General features: G+C 36.2%; 1 long non-coding RNA gene across 1 annotated transcript; it reads right to left on the reverse strand.

The window, feature by feature from the left end:
• Position 1: 1 nt before the first annotated feature.
• LOC111854727 (uncharacterized) lies at positions 2 to 16284 on the reverse strand. The gene is made up of 3 exons (XR_002840751.2): positions 16273 to 16284; positions 1926 to 2064; positions 2 to 1048 (listed from the first exon to the last, which is right to left on the reverse strand). It is a non-coding gene; the product is annotated as an uncharacterized lncRNA (long non-coding RNA).
• Positions 16285 to 17102: the final 818 nt, after the last annotated feature.

The raw sequence follows: 17102 nt of genomic DNA on the forward strand, positions 1-17102 counted from the left end.
TAAAAAAAGTATGGTGCTGTTTTCTTTTTCACAGTTATTTTTTTGTCTCCCAGAAGGCAAAAACTGGTATCTCCCAACACTCTTTTTGAGTGAAGTTAGCCAATCACAGCCAGTGGGTAGTGGCATCCAGAGGTTTGGAGTAGGGGACAGGAAACAGATTTATTCCGGAGGCTAATTGGTGGAAGAGAGTTTCAGGCCTGAGCTGAAAGGTTTCGTGCTAAGCACCCATTGTTTGTATCACGTATGGGATGTAGCATGACCCAATTAATGTGCCACCTGATAGGAGGGCCTCTCATCAACCTAATTTAGCGAATCAATGGAAGACAAATGAGTCTGGAGACAGAGCTCTTTACTAATGCAAATGAACTAAGACCACCCACCACAGCTTAGAGAAGCCTGATGCCAACTATGACATAAATGAGAAAAAAAAAACCTTGTGGCCCCACAACAGCCAAATGAACACAGACATGTCTCTAAGTTGCCTGTAGTGAGTGACTGTGTGGGTCGCTGTGTGTGTATGTGCCCTGCAATGGACTTTCATCCTGGGTGCACCCCTGCTGCGGGCCCTAAGCCGCCTGGAATAGGCTCCTAGCCCCTCGCGATTGGAGGTTGGATGGATGGATGGATGAGTGGATGTACACATACAGTGTAGTAGCTCACTCACCTGTTTTGCACCCAGTCTCAAATAAATACATGTATAAATAAAACACAAATGTTTTATGCCAATCTATCATTAAATACTTCTGATACTATCTGCAGGCATTCTCCCCATCCATACTTTTTTTATGAAGAATAATATCCAAGATAGTAAAACAAGGGAATTTATCATTTTAAACCTGTTTCAAAGTCAAACTCCGTGGAAGATGTTTTTTCTGCTACAATTACCAATATGTTTCTATGAACTATGTATACTTGGTTAGCAGCTTGATGCTAAAACACGCCAGACATCACCGACTGCCTCAAACTTGCCCGCACTAGAAAGCAGATGATAACGTCACTGCCCTGTTTTCTCAGAAGCTCATGGAAGGTTTGGCATCCTTGCGCAAATCTAGGAAAACAACAAAATTGTTGAGATAACCTTTCTTAGAAGTGAATAAACATACATTAAAATGATTTCATATTTATATGCTAAACCATCTGTTAGGGTGGGTGAAAGACAAAAAATACCTACGATACCCACAATGCATCACTGTATTCTTTGTTTTATGTAGGATCTTTATGAGACTTTCAGAACACTACATTGGAGACCAAATTGTCCTTCTTTTTAAATGCATTACAAATTAATACATTTAAGTTTTTGGGGGCATAAAATAAAACTAGTAAATGCCATAATAATAATATTAAAAAATGCTGACCAAACAATGTAAGATTTAGGAGATTTGCTTTGTGATAATTGTGAATAGCACTAATCTATAACTGACTCTTTACTTGTGACTAGGGATGAAACGGATACTGGTTTGACGATAAAATTACTGATTAATGTTTCACATTTGAATTATCATTAAAACTATGACTGATTACTGCGCTTTGAAAAACTCATGCTCAGTGTCCAGCATCATCCAAAGTGAGCAGTAGTCTCCCAAACACAGGTACGCAGGTGCAACATGTAATCTGGGTTTGTTTAGTGTCAGTGACACATGGTTGAAGCCAGTGACAGTGCTCCAGAGATTTTTTAATATTTAATATTAAGCATTTGATATGCTTTCATATGTTTACATGAAGTATTGCCTTTGTTATTATCAATGTTTATGCCAACAAAAAGTGCATATTGCTGCTGTTTTTATTTGTGGAATTCATTATAAAACTTGAAATTCTTTGTATGTCAGTACTTGTTGAACATTTTCAGCACATTTTAACAATACTGTGATAATACTGATTACCATGAATATTTTGATCACCATAATCGTGATATTAAATTTTCATACCATTCCATCCCTACATCACATCTGACATCACAGCTTCTTTCTCTGTCTTCTACTTGTACTATGGATCACTGAAGGGTCATTCTCTACTGGAGTGCCACATAAATCTCTTCCATTTCTAGGTTCGCTGTACTGTTCCTGTCTGGATAGGTAACAGAATATGGTGATTTATTTTACCATGTCAATTTTTTCTGCAAAATGATAAACAAAGGACATCAAATCTCTTATGGGCCAAAATCTCTTATTCATACACTTAAAATATGCTTATGCCACACCTTACTTAACTAGCCATTTATGTATTATATTTAGCTAACAGAACCTAGTATTGTAAAGGTTTAAAGTATTGTAAAGTGTAATTTGTTTTTCATGGATTCCTTCTTGCTGTAAACATTCTATTTAGTTAAAAATAAATTTGGTTACTAAAGTTAACTTCTTTTCAAATTTGGTTGGTAAACTGTGTTTCAGAACCATAGTTGACCTCAAAAGATTTCTATTGGTTTTCAAATATAGGTTCCTTCAATATTTTGTACTGTATTGCTTAAACAATTTTGATGCTACACTCACTGCACTGTTGGGAATGTAAGCTTCACTGTAACTCAATGAAAATAATGTTATGTTAAATACAATTATGTTTTGTTTTTAAATAATGAAACAGCTGGGGTAGTATGTCTAAGGTAACAATATTATAGTTCAGGTAATTCTCTATATGCTCTAATAAACATTGTTCTATGGAGGTGTTATGGTAAGGTGTTACATTACCATATGTAAACTTAACAGTTTATAGTCATTGGGAAGTCCAACGCATACTATAAAAATGTTTTATACAAAGGATTTAAATATATTCCATTCAGAAATCTGGACATTCCAATCTATTAGACGAACACATGAGGATTTGCAATTTTAATAATCTTACTTTTATTATTCCACCATGATAAGTTTCTATTGTATCTACTTTTTTAATTATATAAAAGGGTGAAAATTGTGTATTTCAGAAATTTTTAATCCGTCAGGTTTTCCTCATTTGCCTATAACCTAACCAGAAAAATATATAAATTTGAAAAATATGAAATATGAAAAAATGTCTAAAACATTTAATACCATATGACTGTGATTTGCTCATTCATTCATTCTTTTTCCATACTGCCTACCCAGTCATAGTGAGCCTGAAGTCTATTTGAAGGACAGGCCGTGAGCCAAGGGTTACCCCGAGTGGGACGACAGTACACTGAAGGTCTAACAGCAGTACCTTCACACAAAAAGCTTACAAAAACAGAGCAGTTTTTGCTCTTGCCTTAAATTCAGTTTTCAAATAAAGCTTCATGAAACTTCCTCAACCTTGATCCATTGTCCCACTAATCACCCTTTTATTTCTTCAAAAATAAGCATTTGCCTTTTCACTTATATCTGTTTTACATCAAATTCTCTCAGGCTAATCTCGCCTAGTTTTGACCTATAATTATCAGTCTTTCGACTAATAAGTCATAATAGGTCAAATAAAATATCACATAGTAAAAAAAGAATGCAGAAATATGTGTAACTGTTACATTTTCCCCTTCTTGACATTTTATTATTATCAACATACTCACAAAGGACAATAAAACATTAAATGTTAATTTCTTAGACAACACACTCTGAGCACAACTTCCAGACATCATTAAAGGAAGAAGCACAACTTCAACCTTCCAAGCTCACCTCCAACTGAATAATACTGCTGCATGAAAGGGACAAAGCTATGCACTGGACAGACAACAAAGTTTACTTGAGGACACGAGCTGTTCCCCACCACACTGAGTTCTGGCAGGAGATTGGCAACATGAACAAACTGACAGATTCCAGGTCACTGGTCACACTTCCAATAACATGACCCTCCTGACTTCATCCTCAGCACCCACCTTCTAAGTGCTGGGGTCAGAAATATGGACACCATACAAACTGTAACTGTTAATATTTCATCTGTTTAGTTTTCAGTTTCTTGCTTTTCTTCTTTTTAATTTGTGCCTATATTCTTGTCGCTATTTATAGCAGCCTTGAGTTTAGCAGCAAGCTAGTAGTAAAATACATAATGAAATCAACCAAATCAAAAACATAAACATTGAAGCACACAGAGCTACTAAAAACATCTGAACATTTGATTACATAAAAGACAACAGGTAGACAAAAACATGTAATAAAGTCATGTTAGCAAGGAAAAAAAGGAAGAAAGTAAAGTCACAATATACAACGGGAGGACCTGCTTTCGGCACCTAAGTCTGAATAACTTCTAGGAATAACATGGCGGAACCACCAAAGCTTTATTTTTCCAAATGCAAAAGATACAGAAAGGCAGAGTTTTGGACACAGATGCAGTTTTATAGCATAGCAAGTAAAAGGCTGCCTTTCTTAAGCCATGCAGTGACTGAAAAGCACTGTGGGCCTCCATAGTTCACATGGCAAATTGTCAAAGAACAGCAGGGACCATCCCCATGTCTTGCACTGAGCTGGTGCCAGTGTTGATACAGTGCTGGCCAATCTGATTCTGAATGTCAGGCCGGCAATCCCTGGAGATCACCGAGTTCGTTTTTCTGCCTTCAGTTGTTTTTCTATCATGTTTTCATTTCCCTAGAAAAATATTCCATCAAATCTAGGGCCTCACTGAAAGCCGGAGTTAATCTTATAGGCCCCTATTCATAAAGCCATTTTGGAACAGTTTGAATTAATAACAGTTATTTAAAACTAATGACAGATCTGTGAATTGGTATTGTAATATTGATTAACAGCTAAATCAATGGTGTTTCAGCATACTGATAAAACTTTTTAAAATGTACATTTAAATAAAGATTTATTTTCAAGCAGAATATAAAATAAATATAATTATCAGGAAAAAAAAACATCACAAAGAGCGTGTTAGCTGAAAGAATGACCACTGTTTTCCCTGGAAAATGAGGAAGCGTATATCCTGTTAGACATTTCTAATTAATTTTATTTGGTACCAAGTAAAGCCATCTCTTCTTCTTTAGCGTTAAAAAGCAAGCAGGCATAAGAAAGAAGACATGAATCCTAGAACATGAGGGGTTTAATATCAGATTAATTTGAATTTGGAATCACAAGCTTAAGCATCCAAAAAATTATGTATGTATGGAATTGTTGGCGTGAAAGGCATTGAATAATCTGGCACCTATTATGTTGGATATATATATGCAAGGCAATGAAAGACAGCAATTCACATGTTCATTGGATGCTAACAAAATAATTTGGCTCAATGCTTTCCTGCGATTTACATTATAGTTGCAAGAAGTAATACAAAAGGGACCATTAATAGTCTTTATTAGCTATGGACAGTGGGACAGACGTAGGACACTGTTCAGATGCATCAGGGGAATTCATCAGTAACGCCCCACTCAAATTAAAATTTTTTAGAAGAAAGTGATTTAGGTTCTGGCAAAAGCATGTGACAAAATATAAGAGACAGTGCCTTCTGGGATAATAAGCAGTGTAACACAATACAAAGGGCAGTATAGCCACAACAGGGACTGAATGGGTCCAGGTGGCTCAGGCCTTTTCCAATAAATGGGTACATTAGTGGGATAAAAGGAGAAAGCTTGTCTTGAAAAACACAAGTCAGAGAGTATGGAACTTGCACTATGATTATTTTTTAAATGGTTTTCTTGGCAGTTTCACTCAGTTTCACTGTCCAAATGAAGAACATACATTAAAATCTATAATTAATTTTATGAATAACTCAAATTTGTCAGGCACATGTTAAAAAGCATTTAAATCATCTTCACTTGACTTTGGTTATCAGAACTTGAGATAAAGATTTGTATGATCCTTTGAAACACGCAAATGTTACTGTATATCATCAGTATCATGTTAGTAGAACAACACAGAATATTGATTTAAATGTACAATGTGTCAGTTAATTTCAAACAAATTCTGAAATTTATAAAATGCAGAGGGAAGCACTTCCTGACATTGAAGATGATAACACAAAAAAGTCACTGGAGAATAAAGATGTTGAGTGTTGCAATGATTTGGAAGTGTTACCGGAATGAAATGAATAAATGCGGGCCCTGAATCCATATTGATGGATAATGTTTCCTATTCATAAAAATTTACTGATACATTTATTCCTCATTGAAAGACAGGACTAAGACAGGATATATTTTGATTTTTGAATTATGCAAACTGTTTGAATCAATTATGTAATTATATGGTGCATTCAATATTGTTTATTTAACTGTCATAGCATCTTGAATTTGGTTATAATTTTCAGTCTTGTTTTCTCATTAACAATGGTCAACCAGCTCAAACAATTCCAGTTCGCCACCTGTGGAAAACCAGTATTAGAGGATTATTAAAATTATTAGGAAAAATCATAGTTATAATCTAGTCAAAGTGTGAGATAGATAACTAAGAAAGGTCAAATGTAAAAGACAATCAGCAAACCAAAGTCTTTTTTGGTCCTTGGAATACAAATGGTCCATGTCATGAATAATAATATAAATAAATAATATAATATATATATTTCGAGTTTGTGATCAACATTTTACAATTCTTAAGATTATTAGCTCTTCACAGAGTAACCTCTTATACAATTAGTCACATCAATCTTAAGCCACAGATACACAGGGCATGAATCAGGGTCTAACCTGGACAGAACGCCAGTCCATCTCAGGGCAGTAGCTCATACAATCAGGCAATTAAGGAAAAAAACCTGAAAACTTCTGCTGGAGTAGTAGAAGGCAACCAAAAGAAATACTGTGGAACAGGGAAAGACTGAAAGAACATTAAAACATACCAAAACACAGACCATAGGCCAGGAATGTAACCCCAGAGCTGGTTTGACTGAGATGAATGAGCACCAAATTAATAAATACTAATACTGAGTCCAACAGTTGTGACAAGATGGAAAAGTAAAATAATAAAATGCTTGCGCATTTCATTCAAGTTAATTGTGCAGTTCTATGGGTATCTTACAGTGAGAAGGCATTTTTATGCATTTTAATTTGTTAAATGAGTGATAAGTGCCAATATAATACTGAAAGAATATGTGGGTTGGAAGTGACATTAAATTAGACATTAGACAAAAACATACTGATGACAGAAAGAAATTAATTTTATGCATTACAAATCAGTTCAAGGTAAAGCAGAGAAATTACTTCAATTAGTAAAACCTTTACTAAAAAAACACAAAAACCCTAATCTACCCCCACTTTTCAAACCACTACACAGCTAGTCTGTGATTTCAATTGGGAAAATCAGTTTTCAATTGACCTGAAAGCACAACTGCAGATTGTCAAAACTAATCTTGCCATTACAGAGAACAAATTCAACCTTAAAGATCAAAGGTTAAAGGTCACAAATTCTGACAGAAAAAAATGAACCCTGAATGCAACTCATTTTACGCATTACCGGCATTAAAATTATCCCTAAGTTGTTTTACCATGTATTGCATATTCTGGAGAAATGAAGACGGGATATGATTAAGATTTTCAAGTTTAATAGGATTGGATTGCAAGCTCCTGGATGATTGCCCTTCCAATAAAGAGCAGGCCCCCTGCTTCATTCTCCAGCTCCTATACACCCCCACCCCCATGCCCCTAAGGGAGGAGGTCTGCTGCCTTGCAGCTCCACTAAATCAACATTGTTATAATGATGTGTCACACTTGACCCCCAGCAGCCCCAGCCCCTCACGTGGGTGTCAAACCCACAATGAGCGGCCCTCCATCTTTAACGCCTGGCTGACACATTTTGATTCATGGGATCGCCTGGGCCCCGTCAGAGCAAAATTACCCCTATCAAAATGCCAGTATCTACACATTCATCAACTCCACCTCTGGCCCCCAGCAACACTCCTCCTCATTCAAAATGTGTCACAGGCATTTAAAAATAGTGAATTACCCCCCCAACTGGTCTCCAAAACCCCCTCAACCAAAGATCCTCAAAAAAAAATCACTCTTTCACAGGCAATCTTTCCTTCTCTTATCACACAGTTGTAACAAAAAGTTGGATCACCCAGGTGAGGTCCCATATATGCCATTTTCTCTTCATACTGCCAGGTATGCTACTCTGCAACAGCTTCAATATGCTGAACAGCCTTAGTCAAATCTTTTTAAGCATGAGTAGTAAGAGCTTTGGTCCTAAAATAAAAATAACAACAGCTAAAATCTATCTGAAAAACATTACTGCAACATAAATGATTACTGCACCTATCCTACATATTAGTGACAGATAGAAACTATGCATCTTATTTTTCTAGCTGACATTGTAAATAACAGAATGAGAAAACATTTTTCCTGCCTAATGGTCTTAAGTATACCACACTGCACATATCTTAACTGTCTAAACAACTGCCGATTTACTATGGAAAAATATTACCATTAAAAACTATTACCACTAAAAAAGTATGTTACTGCTACAAGTTCAATGATGCTTAAAAAATATATACAGGATACTGCTAGTATGATAAACTCTAATTTTGCTTATGGGAACTATTAAGCCTTTAAAGTTGTAAGAGGTGCTTCATTCACAATTGAGCGTAAACCCTTAACTAGATGGACCATCACAGAAAACAGGAACAGTAATACTTCCCTTGAAAATAAGTCAGAATTGTAAAAAAAAATCATTAAAGATAAAGTTAGACAACACAAGAAATGTGTAGTGGAGTGAATAATCTTGACAGCCGGTGTTTAACTTCTCTGGTTGTGTTCCAGGCTTTGAGAAGCCCAGGACCTTGCTTGGTACATGTCATTAAATAGCATTTTTCACCAGTGATGAGGCATTGTTCCATTAGGACCCTTATAGTGGCAAATACATGGCTAAGTTCTTTTTCATAACACAGTGGCACAAAAAATGGCAAAAAAACCTATAACATTAATACCAATACGGTCAATGTTCAGACGTAAGACTAATGCATTATTTGGATGATAGGGAAAAATAATACTCTCTCTCTCTATATATATATATATACACACACACACACACACACATGAATATATATATCTGTGTGTGTATATATATGTATGTAAATAGCCTATGTTGAAAAAACCTACATTGCTGTCTCCTCTCCCATATACCCTCCTCCTCATTCCTAACCACCAGCTGCAAGAAAGCTCTACCAATAATGGTTTCTTAATTAGTCATTTAAACAATCACATCAGTACAAGCTGCCATCCCCAGAAGCTGTCAGATTCACGGGCAGGTCAGTGGCCCAGGTCCCTCCTCGTCCCCAGGGCCCCCTCATTAGGCAGCCTCCTCTCTGGGACAGCAGTATTGCAAGGTGTGGTAATGAGGGACATGCCATAATGAAGCCCACGAGGAAATGAGATTTGGATTTGAAAAGGGTGGAAAAGAAGCCTGGGGGAGACCCTAACCGTGTAGAACGAAGAAATTCAAATGCTCAAAATTGTAATTACATAATTTTTAAGAAACATCTACTGTACTAGGAGGTTGGGTCATGTTAAAAACAAACCACAACTTTTTCTTGAGTAAATGCAGTACTACTTTCAGTATCATTCTATATTTTTTATTTAAACATTGCATGTAACAAATGTATTATTAACAAAACATATGAAATTGTCAATATTTATAATATTTTTAATCTATCAATACATGCTCAGTTACCTACCTGTAGTTTAGTAGTACTACTGTGGCTATTAATAAATGTAGTTTGCTAGAGCAAACCAGTTTTAAAACTTAGAACATATCATAGAAATATTTTAACTATTATAAAATAAAAATTAACTGTTGCATGACGCTCAGCACAGGTTATACGAACTTCAGAAAAAAATGAACAAATGTAGTCAACAAAATACCTTTACACATGTCAAAATCTACATTAAACAAGCATTAAATATTAAAATGTACAAGCAAGTATAATTGGATTTAAAGGATTTACCGCCTGCACCACGTGTAAGCTTTATCTTGGAAACCTAATATGAAAATATTACCTTAAAAATGTCAATGTTTAAAATTTCAGGAAAAACTGAAATAACTGAAATTATTGGAATAAACACCGAACTCCATACTCATTAGTAGCATTTTGACGTCAACACTTTAGTGGCACTACGTTTGAATTCTGGTCCTTAGGGGATTTTTTTATTATGTGTGAGTGACCCTGACCTAGACTGCAGCTGCAGAAAGGCACCATCTCAATAAACCCTCACTGATTACACGAGTGCAATAGCCAAATAAAGGAACCAAATTATTGTGAAGGGGTTATTTATCCCAAGCTGGCAAAAATCATTGCAATGAGCACAATCCCTCATATCTCACAAGGAAAAACTAGAAAAAGATGGGAACATTCATAGTGTGGGAGCTGAATTATCCCCCAACTGCACGTAGCCTAAATATCCAGCTAAGAGGAACATGTATTAGCCACAGATAGCTTATATCAAGCAACTTAATAAAATCCTCGCTTACTCCTCCCCCATGCACACACATAACTACAAACCTAAAGGACAACTCAACTTCTCAGTTACTGTTCTTATTTGTAGTTAATGGCAAGCTATGTAAAACATGTTAACTATAAATCCAAAACCCTTGCAGGGCTCATAAATTGCTGAACTAATGTTGCTAAGATATTATGAGAATCCAGAAATAAAGCTGTTTTTTATTACAATTTTATCCTTTCAAGGTAGGTCTAGATGTCTGCATCAAGGCTTTTCATATGCTCATTGATAGCTATTGTTGGACAAGTAATATACTTTAAAACAAAGTTTAGCATAAAAACCACAACCTGCACTTCTGCATACACTGGAAATAAACCCTATTTCAAACTAAAACTTTTAAACTGATGAATTCAATTCAGATGCTTTGCCAGTTGTGCCTCTTAAAAAAACTAATAGCATACATCTCTATCTTCTTTTTGGTATAGTGACTGAATTGGGTCCGTATCTGGTTGTCAGTAATGCAGAAGCTTGCTAATGCTCCTGCTGTAAAGTGGGTTAGCTGGCTGAACCCCAAACACAATGACATCATACAGAAGAGGGGAGAGGGGGTGGGAGAGAGTGAGAGTGAGAGAGGAAGAATAGCAAAGAAGTGCAAGTTGCATTCAATGCTTGGAACAAAAGAGATTTTTCTCACAGCAGGCAGAAATAAAACCAGATTGCTACCCAGAGGACAGCTCTTCAGTGTCACTGAGTTAACAAACTCCTGTACTCACTCTCTTCTAACTTTTGAAATCCCTAACCATAAAACAAATATAACTTCAAATTCATTTACTTATATCAAGTAATCATGCTAAGTAAAATTAAAGAAAAGTTTTATATTATCATACTCGGTCAAAAAGCCGCAAGATCAACGCAGTGATTTGATGTTTTCAGTAATTTAAAGATTTATTAAGCAGTTATGTGATTTGTTACACTGTTGATGCCAGCAGGTAAAGTACGATCCTCTGTTAAGACTTTAAATGTGAGGAAAACAAAAAGCAAAAGGAACAATCAAAAGAATTTTAAGCCTCAGTTATGAATATTTTCAACAAACAAACATAAAGATACAAAATACTGTATTTATGAGTTAGGCCCGCTCACATCTGAAACAGCAAGTTTAAACAACTCAGGTTAACACTATTGCTATGGTCAATACCTTTTTAAAGACAAAAAGCAAAACTGGTTCTCAAGCTTAAAGAATAGTTGTGAGACAGTAGTTAGAACAGAAAGGAACAGAAGAGTGGGCAGGGTGCAGCAGCGCTTGCCTAACAATGGGGGAACAGGGTTAATACCTCACTGACACTCGAATGGACACAATCTGGGGAGTGAAGCAGTGCAGTTCTCATTGTGTAGAAGGAGCTCTTGATTTAGTTACAAAGCTGAAACAAGAGCCTTTCACTAGCAAACAATAGACTGCTTTTCTTGGGCTAATGCCGGACAAGTGAGAAGCAACTGTGTGTGTATGTACGCGAGTGTACGTGTGTATGTGTACATGGTTGCGTGTGTGTTCATCCTGCCCTCCCTTCTCAAAAACAGAGTTAAAAGAACTATGAAATCATTAATTAGCGGAAGATTCTTATTTATCCAAAAACCTAACTTAATGCATTTCTTCTTGAGAATGTTAACACATTGAGTGCTTTTCTCCCAACCGCACTCCTGAACTATTGCAATACTTTATTTTGTCCCATTGAGATTCTTCTATTCAATGGCTTTCACATTTAACCAGCTCAATTGGAGTGAGACAGCACTTATTTGGAGGAAAGGAATGTAATGCTCCAGTGACACGACAATAATTAAATTCGAAAAAGGTTGCATTACTCCTACTGTGTCCGAATCCAAGGACCACATGCACAGTGTTCGGGTAATGTGAAAGGAATTATATGCTGAAGATTGCAACAGTTCTAATATTAAAAAAGCAACTGAACATTCCAATGGGACCCGTTTACTTCTTTAGAGAGGCACAGATACACACAAAACAATGAGGTCCGCTCCTGCCCTATAGCTTGCTCCAGCCTTGCCTAGCTGAACCAGCACAAAAGCCCCGAGGTGTACCAGCTCATCTCTTGGGCCTATTCTTTTTGAATATCCTTCTCTGGGGGGTGGCCGGAGTGACAGTCCCTTCTCTGTAACAATTACCATGGCTGCCAGAACTATTCTCTGTCCTGTCACTACTGATTATCCCTGACCAGGGAGACCCGTTCAAGGACAATCCACTCTGGTGGAGGGTTTAAGGGGGGCTGGGGTATTGAGCAAAATCTGGTGTATACTAACCCCTGCACTCTCTCATTCCCCCACACCCCTGATCTTCACACACATCCACACAGTAAAAGTGTAACAGATTCAGTTCATGCTTTTAAAAAAAAATGGTTAGAGTGGCTGCAGTGGTAAAATCCATTGGTTAATACTGACCAGTTTTTGCATGTAACCTGTCAGTTCATTAAAGTCAAGTTAACTGAAACACATTAAATATAATACTCTGGGTAATTGCTTTATTTAGTAACATTGAAGGAAGGATGCATTAGAATATTATTAATTGTTCTTGGGAAGAATTAAAACCTTTACACATCTAAAAAATAACAAGCTTAAAATACTACAAAAAAGAATCAGCAAATTACATAGCATGTGTAATTGTGTATACTGTACATGGAACAGAAAAATTTGCTTTGTGAAATAAATCACAGATACACTGGAGAAACACCAGATCCTGGACTACAGCTATGCCTATTTTGTAGTTGGTCAATGATGCAGCTTCTGAAATAGAAGAGACATGGTCCTCTTTCCTCAAGTTACCCTTCTCTGCAAAAAGATGCCAAATGTAGGGGATGAAAGGGAGGGAACTGAACTTGTACTGTCATTACACAACAAGCATTGTAGCTTGCCTCCCCAGGAGCCTGGTGCTGGGCACTTCCGACTGCACACAAAGCATGCACTGAAAAGCCCTGCCGCGATAATTGAATTTGCTCCTCACTCTCTGCAGAGTCGTAACACCATTTACCGCCAACCAGGGGCTATTATACCAGCCCCCTGTGGCCAACAGTTTCCGTTGTGTTAAAAATAATAGTAAAAAACAGGCAAGGTAAGATAGCGTGGCAGTCCATAAAAATAACATAAATATTGCATATGTGTGCAACAAACCCATTGAAATTCGATTGACTGAATACTGCAGAAAACTCACACTTTTATATATGGATAACTGAATTTGGGGTGAAACAGGTATATAAAACATGAAGTACTAGGCTTGTATTTCATGACAATATTTTGGGATAAGGGTTCTGGGAAAGATCTTAAATTATATTGTCTAGTTTTTCCAAATAACATGAAATCCCATCCAAAATTATATAATGCATCTTCAAACAGACAAAAGAAAAAATTAAAATGGGGATCACAAATTCTAAGTCACCTGACCAGTAAAAGAATCATAATATAACATTAAAGGTTAGAGGTAACATTAAGAAAGGCATATTTGTGATTTTCTTGGCAGAAAAACCTGTATGGATATCACTTATTGTGATTAATTTCATGCTGCATTTCATTCAATTAATGATTGGAGCAATTATATTATTTTGGAAAACTACAAAATTAGCTTTGATTATACACTCATTGTAGCTTTTACTTTTGAAACCTAGTATTTGGTTAACGTGAATAGAAGACTTGTTCTTCACTTTGAAAATGGAACAAATGCTCACTTTCAAAATATCATCACTGATTTGATACGGAAAAGAAACAAAGCTTAACAGAATATTGTTTTACGCTTGGACAGACATAATATTTTATCCAAAAAAATTCTTATAGAAAAAAAAAACACCAAAAAAGTATTAATTGGATTTTTCAACTTCCTGCAAGACCAGAAGAACTGAACCTACATTACAAGGCCTACTATTGTCACAAATTTGGAAATGGTGAGCATTCTATACTCTTAAGCAGAAATCATCAAAAATCCATACATACAATACATACAACACAAATACCAGGTTACAGATCACTACATATCTTAAATGCAATTGACTATATAATTTAGTATACTTAAAATGTTATTTTAAAACGAATCTTCATTGGTATGTTTTTCGAGCCAAGGATTGATTCACATCTTCTTCATCTAATTATGCCTTTAACCAAACATTACTAAAATTGTAAAAGACAACTTTGCTATTCTGGAAAGACCATATTAAAGTTTTGTTTAAAAAAGCATTACAAAAAATTGCATAATTAACTGCACTGTGACTATTAAACTGTTCAAACCTTCTTATTGGTAAAAATTAGCGTTCACATGGAATGTCTAACAGCATAACAGTAATCTGGTGATTTTTTTTTACAAAAAAAAGATAAAAAGATGATGTTATTCAACACATGACAGCTTTTCTCTAAAAATGATTTTCATTAACATATACATACCTTCTGTCTGAAAAATGTTGATTGCCTTTCTGAGGATTTTGTTTACCTATAACAAAGCAACTTAACAAAGCAATACCACGGTTGAAAAGGGTTTAAGATACGTACAAATACATTTCTATGAGAAATACTTAATATAAGGCACTCCATTACTATAGTTTTTAATTATATGTTCCCCATTTTGCATACCGTCATGATTTTCAGAATGAAAATTCATTCATTATGTGCAGCACATTTTGACAGCCAAAGACAAGTGTATTTAAAACAGATAAATTTGTAAGTCTGTTTGACATAATATTCCTGATCAGGCAATATAAATTCCACTATTACAATTCCACTTACTTACACTTCAGTATCTGGATGGTCACTTTGTAGGTGAGACAGTCCACACATCACGAACACATGTCACTAGAAGGTGTTTCAGTCTTTTAAGCATACTTTGGATGTCTAGATGTAGACCTAGTCTACCATCTACTGGTCACATAAGACCCACCTCATCTGGTCACATAAAATCAGAATAAAATCAGCCTGGTGGAAAAGCCAGTTATAACAAAAAATAATATTAAGTTTGGCTATTTTATATAAAGACGTTATCTATGACAACAGTAATTGTCATTTTATTTTCACGTATGTATTCATGTGTGTTGGCTAGGCCTTTTGGCTGTAATATTTTAAAATATTTTTCAATTTGAGGAATCAAAAATAAAATAAATTAATTTTATTTATACATAACTATATTTCTGTATGATAGTATTTGATTACTAAACTGCTATGAATTACTTGAGTTGTCATTTTGTTTCATATTATTTGTAAGGTACTTAAATTAATAGTACTTAAATGTCTCTTAAAGCAATGTACTAAATTTGCCCAGCAATTATTAGTTTTCTTGAAAACCGTTTCAGGCAACAAATATTGATGTGCATGTTATCTTTATTTGATACTGTGTGTATTTGCATTGATTAAGCACAACTATTTCAGAGCTTCCTGATAAACATATTTTTGAAAAACAAAATTTGTATGGTACAAAGACTAGACTCTACTACAGGACTTTTCTCTAGATTTCCAAATCATACAAAAAATACATGCACGCACTTGGAATATCTCAACAGACACTAATACATATAAAAAGCTACCTTCGTTGCATTTTTCTATTTCTAATGGATATCTATACACAATATAGCTTAATACATTTATTGCATATATTCCAGGCTTCAGTGCTACGGTAACCGTATTTTGCTTTGCAAAAAAGACACCGGGGGCAGGACGCAAAGAGAAGCGTCAAAACATCGTAAATATGCACACAGAAAGTATTCTGACTGTAGAAAGCAGATGTCAACATGAAACAAATCGAAATCCCGGACATGTGACATTTTAAGTTACAAAAGGATAAGTCGGAGATAAATATAACGTATAGTCATCCTAGGTTGTGTCCAAATTCAAGGGCTGCATCCTTCGAAGGACGCGGTCTATGAACGCGTAGCCTTTGTAAGCTGCATTCTTCAAAGGTTGAACACACAGCGTTGTCAAACGTCACCAGCTGTTCCCGCCCTTACCCTTGAGTCACGAACCGTCGCTCCTATCGCCTAGTCAGGACACACCCACTTTACTCCTGCGCAATGAATCTTGGGATATGTTGGAATGCGAAGGATTCATCGGGCGCATACTCCACAGAGCAGGAGCCTTCGGAATGGGACAGCCTTGTCGTATTGCTGTAATGCATTAGGACTTTTGTAGGCTGCGTCCTTCGAAGGTTCGCGCAATGAATCTTGGGATCTCGGCAAAATAACTAATTTCTAGGCTGCATTTGAAAGAACCTTCAAAATAATACGACCTTGTCCCGCTGCTTGTACCACATCAGTCTTCGAAAGCAGCCTTAGAAGGATGCAGCTCCTGAATTCTGACAAAGCCCTAGTTTCGCTCTCACACGGATATGCTTATCTTCTATACGAAACAGCGTAGCGTTTATGCCAGGACAGTCTTCGTTCCATTTGACACACAACCAAGCGTGCTGAGATACTACACACTGTGGTGACGTTTTTAGTAAATATTAAAACATACTTTAAAAGCGCATAAGTGTATATAAAGGGCCCTTGAATTCGAACACAGCCACTCTAATATTTGCCCTAGGCGAATGAACATTCGCACATTGTCCCCAAGTGGGACAAATGCGACAGAGCTTCGCTTGCCACTTCCTCACACTCAGTTTCCCAATAATCCGCGGGGCAAAAGAGCGCCGGGTAAGGCGGAGAAACGCTGATTGGAAGTTGCGTGAGCCGCCAACTAGCGGTGACACTTGGGAGTGCCGACACTTTATGACAGCCGGTTAACTTTCTTTGTGTATAGACTCCATACTGTAAATATATATTTAGCACGTTTCAAGCGT

This window comes from Paramormyrops kingsleyae, chromosome 8, assembly GCF_048594095.1.
Source record: "Paramormyrops kingsleyae isolate MSU_618 chromosome 8, PKINGS_0.4, whole genome shotgun sequence".
Classification (NCBI taxonomy): Eukaryota; Metazoa; Chordata; class Actinopteri; order Osteoglossiformes; family Mormyridae; genus Paramormyrops; species Paramormyrops kingsleyae.